Source organism: Belonocnema kinseyi, chromosome 8 (assembly GCF_010883055.1).
Source record: "Belonocnema kinseyi isolate 2016_QV_RU_SX_M_011 chromosome 8, B_treatae_v1, whole genome shotgun sequence".
NCBI lineage: Eukaryota > Metazoa > Arthropoda > Insecta > Hymenoptera > Cynipidae > Belonocnema > Belonocnema kinseyi.
In genome coordinates, this window is record NC_046664.1 from 35,061,563 (window position 1) to 35,067,562 (window position 6,000).

The 6,000-nt window shown below is 26.4% G+C and overlaps 1 protein-coding gene across 1 annotated transcript in view; it reads right to left on the reverse strand.

The window, feature by feature from the left end:
• The window catches only part of LOC117178285 (ATP-binding cassette sub-family G member 4-like), a 134,494-nt gene extending 128,851 nt beyond the window's left edge, over positions 1-5,643 (reverse strand). Inside the window, exon 1 of the mRNA XM_033369646.1 lies at positions 5,136-5,643. The gene's annotated coding sequence lies outside the window, so the exon portion shown is untranslated. The remainder of the gene's footprint in view (positions 1-5,135) is intronic.
• Positions 5,644-6,000: the final 357 nt, after the last annotated feature.

Genomic DNA, 6,000 nt, shown 5'->3' on the forward strand with positions numbered 1-6,000 from the left:
TGAATCTTCAAGAAAGTAATTTAATTTTTAACCAAAAATGTTTGAATTATCTCATTGGGTTCCTTATGCTAAAAAACCGAGAAAAAGTGAAATTTTCTTTTAAAAAGGGAAAAGGAGGAATATCATTTTTTAGATATTTGAATAAAATAAAATATAAAGGCAATTGATTTCTATAGATAATGATAAGATTTTTTGATTAAAAATTGATAAGATTGGACATTGAGCAGAATGACTGTAACTTTTGTTTTCGAATCTAATTGTTGATAAAATTTAAAAAATCTTTGTATCTAAAAAATTCAGATTTTGGAAGAGGACTGAAGGAAAATTAAAAAAAAATAGTTCAACCAGAAAAAGACAAGTTTTATACAAAAACGTATGACTTTTCGACAAAAATTTTCATTTTTAACCGTATGGTTCAATTTTGAACTAAAAACTATCAATGTGCAACAAAAAATGGGAAAGTTATATTTTCAGTTCAAAATTAATGTTACAAAAAAAAACTGAATTTAAAAAAAAAGTTAAATTTTCCAGCAAAATAAACGAATTTTTAACAAAGTAGTTCAACTTCAACTAAACAGTGGCGTTTTCAACAAAAAATTATAGATTTTCATGTAAAAAAATTAATTTTTAACAAAAAAAAACAGACGAATTTTGACCAAAATAGTTAAGATTACCAAATAGCTGATTTTAAATTCAAAAAGATCAATTTCTAGCCCAAAATGGAAGAGTTACATTTTTATTTAAAATAATTTTTTTAAAAAAAAACGAACCTTTGGAAAAATATTGAAATTTTCAACCAATAAGAAGAATTTTTAATTAAAATTGTGAATCTTCAACAACAAAAAAGAATGTTGAACAAGTATTTAAAATTTAAATCAAAAAAGATGCTTTGGCAACAGAAAATGTTATAGTTGAATTTTTAGTTAAGAAAATTAATTTAAACAAAATTGTATTTTCAAAAATATAATTAAATCTTCAATCAATAACATGAATCTTGTACAAAATAGTTACATTTTCAACCAATAAAATCATTTTTTCCCACAAAATAGTTCAACTGTCAACAAAGGAGTTGAATTTTCAAGAAAATAATTAATTTTCATGAAACTGAAGTTTCCAACGTTTATGTGAAACGAAAAATAAAAAAATATAAAAGTGTCCTTACCTAAAATTTTAGACATGGATAGTATAGATTTTGGCATTGAATAGTTGCAAAAAAAATTTCACCCCCCTAGCTGCCGGGGAACACAGTCATTTTCAACCCCTAAGTCTCAAAAAACGAAGAAAAAAAATCTAAAATCCTTTTCAAGTTTCTTGCCTAAAATGTTAAACATGAATAGTGTAGATTTTGGTAGTAAATAGTTACAAAAAAAGTTTCATCCCCCTATTCATTTCTAACATTTTAGGTAAGAAACTTGAAACGGATTTTAGAATTTTTTCTTCCTTTCTTGAGACTTAGGGGTTGAAAATGACTGCGTTCCCCGGCAGCTAGAGGGATGAAACTTTTTTTGCAACTATTTACTACCAAAATCTACACTATTTATGTCTAACATTTTAGGTAAGAAACTTGGAACTAATTTTAGAATTTTTTCTTCGTTTTTTGAGACTTAGGGGTTGAAAATGAGTGCATTCCCCGGCAGCTAGGGGGATGAAACTTTTTTTGCAACTATTTACTACCAAAATCTACACTATTTATGTCTAACATTTTAGGTAAGAAACTTGGAACTGATTTTAGAATTTTTTCTTTGTTTTTTAAGACTTAGGGGTTGAAAATGACTGCGTTCCTCGGCAGCTAGGGGCGTGAAATTTTTTTGCAACTATTCATTGCCAAAATCTATACTATCCATGTCTAAAATTTTAGGTAAGGACACTTTTATATTTTCTTATTTTTCGTTTCACATAAACGTTGGAAACTTCATTTTCATTAATTTTCAACCAAATAGTGGATTCATTAATCAAACCAGATGAATTTTGTAATAAAAATATAATAGTAAAATTTCTAATTTAAAATAATTAAGTTTCAAACAAAAATATTTGTATTTTCTTATTAAGTTCGATTAATCATTTATAGTCCGGGGTTAAGACGAATTTCAACAAAAGAGTTTAATTTTAAACCAACGAAAATTATTTATAACAAAAGAGTTGAATTTTCAAGCAAAAAAATCATTAATTTTGGAGCAAAAAGATTAATTTTCACTAAAAAGGCCGTATTTTCCAGAAATTACATGAATTTGTATCTAAATAGTTTTATCTTAGTACTTTTCACTCAAAAAATAAATTTTTAACCAAAAATGTAATGATTAAAATTAAAAAAATTAATTAAAAAATTAATTCCAATTAATTTTAAAAATTAAGGGTTTTAAGAGAAAAAATACGAATTTCCAAACTAGCTCAACTTTCAACCAAAAAAATGAATTCTCAACAAAAAAGGTAATAGTGGAGTTTTTAATCACGTTTTTGAATTTTTTTACAAAACAGTTGAATTTTTCAACCCTAAAATATGAAATGTTGACAAACAAGTTAATTTTCAAGCGAGAAATTGAATTCTCTGAAAAAATTTTGATTTTTAACCTGCAAAGATATATTTTCTACCAAAAATGAGGAATTTTCAAGAAAATACATCAATTTTCAACCAAATAGTTGATTGTCTAATAAATAAAACAAAGCTAAATTTCCAACAAAAATCAGAACAGTTATTTTTCAATTAAAGCAATCGATAATTGATTAATTGACAGTTGATTTTTCAACAAAAGATTTTATCATTCAAGAAGAAATAAAATGTCAACCAAATTGCAATATCGCAATCTAAAGACACGATTTAGAACACATTTAGAACCAAAAGCACGATATTTCTACGAAACAGTTTAATTTTCAATCCAACAAAATAAATTTGCTTAATTGTAAACGGCTTCTGTTCAAAATGGCTCTAAAATGTATGTAAATTATTCAAAATTACTAATAACAGCAAGATAAGAATAAAACCCCTTTTTTTATTCTTATTTTTTTGTTATTAGGAATTTTTAATAATTTACATACATTTTAGAACCACTTTCAATAGAAGTCGTCAAACACGACAATTACCATAAATTTTTAACCAAAAAAGACTGTCTACCAAAATTACTTGAATTTTCAATAAAATAATTACACTTTTATTTATTTTTTTTTTAATTTTTAATTTTCAACTAAATAAATAAATTTGCAACCAAGAAAGATGAATTATCTACACAAATAATTGAATGTTCAATAAAAAAATTTTAATTTTCAACAAAAAGTTAATTTTCGAACCGAATAGTTGAATTTTCATTAAAATATAATTAAATTTTTAACCAAACCATTAGATTTTTAACCAAATAATTAAATTGTTTATAAAGAAGCTAATTTTCAAATATGAAGTAGATTTTTCTGTCACAAATTTTTAATTCACACATCCAAATCGTTGAACTTTCAAACCAAAAAGACGAATTTTCAATTCAAAATTTTCAATCCAAATCCAAAAATGTTGTTGACAAATTGTTGACAAAGAAGTTTTTTTCTGACACAAATGTTAAATTCACAACAAAAAATATAGTAGTTCATATTTCAACAAAAAAATATTTTTCAGTTAAGAAATAAAAAAAGCAACAAAGTCGTTGAATTTTGAAACCAAAAAGACGAATTTTCAATCCAGAAATATAAATATTTTAAAAAAAGTTCATTTTCAACCAAATACTTGATTTTTTTGAAAATATTTGAAAGTTTCAAACGAAAAGAATACTTTTGAAAAAAAATTTGAATTTTTAACAAAATAATTAAAAGTTTTAACAAAAAAAATATGAATTGTGGTGCATATTTCAACCAAAGATTGTTCAGTTATGAAAGAAAAAATAGCAAACAAATAGTTAAATTTTAAAGTCAGAAAGATGAATTTTGAATAAAAAAATATAAATTTTCAACAAAAATGTTCATTTTCAACCAAATACTTGGTTTTTTCCCCGAAAATAGTTTGAAGTTTCAAACAAAAAGTATAATTTTTATTTAAAATTTTCAACAAAATAATTACATTTTTAACCAAGAAAAACGAATTACCTGCCAAAAATAGTTGAATTTTCAATTTAAAAATATAAATTAAAACAAAAATTAGTTTTCAACCAATTAGTTGAGTTTTCATTAAAATACTTACACTTTTAACCAAATAATTAAATTTTTATAACTTATCTTTTGTAACAAAATTGTTGAATTTTCAATAAAATAACTAAACTTTTAAACAAATAATTAAATTTTTAACCAACAACGTTGAGTTATCTACCAAAATAGTTAAATTTTCAACAAAAAGTTAGTTTTGAACCAAATAGTTGAAGTTTCAAACGAAAAGTTTAACTTTTCTAAAAAATTGTTAAACATTCAATAAAATAACTAAACTTTTAAACAAATAATTAAATTTTTAACCAAATAATTAAATTGTTTACAATGCAGTTACTATTCAAGGAATATGATTTTTCTGCCTTAAAAGTTTAAATCACAAAAAAATGTAGGTCACAATTCAACCAAAAGTTTTTTTTTTAGATAAGAAAGAAAAAAATAGAAACGAATTGTTTAATTTTTAAGCCAAAAAGATGAATTTTGTACGAAAAAGGTTTTAGTTTCAATTCAAAGATATAAATGGTTAACAAAAAGGTGATTTTTTACGTAAATAGTTCAAGTTTCAAACAAAAATTATACTTTTGAACATAATCTTTGAATTTTCAAACAAATAATGAAGCTTTCAACCAAACTATTAAATTTTCAATAAGAAAAGATGAATTATCTACCAAAAATAATAAACTTTCAACCAAAAATCTAATTGAAAGAGCGAGAAAACCATAAAGTTTCTTGAAAACAGGAGAAAACGAAGAATTCTTACACAAAAAAAAAGGTAAATAACGTGCAGTCTCTAAATGAATAAATTTAAATATCTACAGAATATAATCAGCACTGAATCTGATGATCTATTCTGCCTTTATTTATAATTTGCAACCCTAATTATTTCCTGCCAACTGTAAAATATACCACGAAGTTGTACTGCTGTTCATTGACCGAGATCTTGACTTTCCAAATGACAGGGAGAGAGAAAAAGAGAAAGAGTCGTTCAACTTGACCGTGCAAAGGAGTGTGATACTCACGTGAAAGGATAGAAGAATTTCCGTGTGTGTTTCCTAATTGCACAGAGCCAACAGCTATCACTCACTTTTTTATTTACCCACAAGGAGATTGCCTTTCTTCTCGTGGGAAAGAGGAACCTGGGAAACACTCGGAAAATTGCACAACTTTCCCGAAAGGCAAGGACAGCACATGCCAATTACAGACACGATCGTGCACTGACTGTTAATTCAGTTCATTTGGTCGATTATTCCTCTAATCACTGAATTAAATCATTCTAATCACTGGCAGCAAGCGATAACAGTAGACTAATCATTGATGGATTGGAGTGACTGGATTCGTCATTAATAAGGTTAGGGGACGTCCCTACGGGATGGGAAACTTTGACACCGTTTTTTCCCCCCTGTTTATTATCCTCTGTTTCTTTCTTCAAAAGTGATTAACACTCGCATTTATTGTTTTCTGTTGCACACATTTTACTCGCACTTCTTTTATTCGGTCGTGAACCACGGCCACGACCCTAATAGACTGTTGTCGGGAAAAAAACAAACATGGGAGCAGACGATGCGATTACGCAGTTGAGAGTTGTTTACGCAGTCGGTAAGACAGGGCGCGATTCTAAACAATTTGAATTTTTCAAGCGATATTGGAAAATCTAGTGTCAATTTTAAGAATTTTTTGATATCAAGTCCAGTTTTGATATCAAGTCCAGTTTGATAAGTTAACTGTTTTAGTTTGGATCTAATCTTTTCCCAATTGAAACCTCAGCTAACGTCAGTGACGAAAGGGATTTTCGTAGTTGGTAGTATTGCCAACAGGTTGGGTGGGGCAAATACAAAGATGTCAAACAATAGTACCAATTTCATCGGACGAAACTTGGTTTTTTTT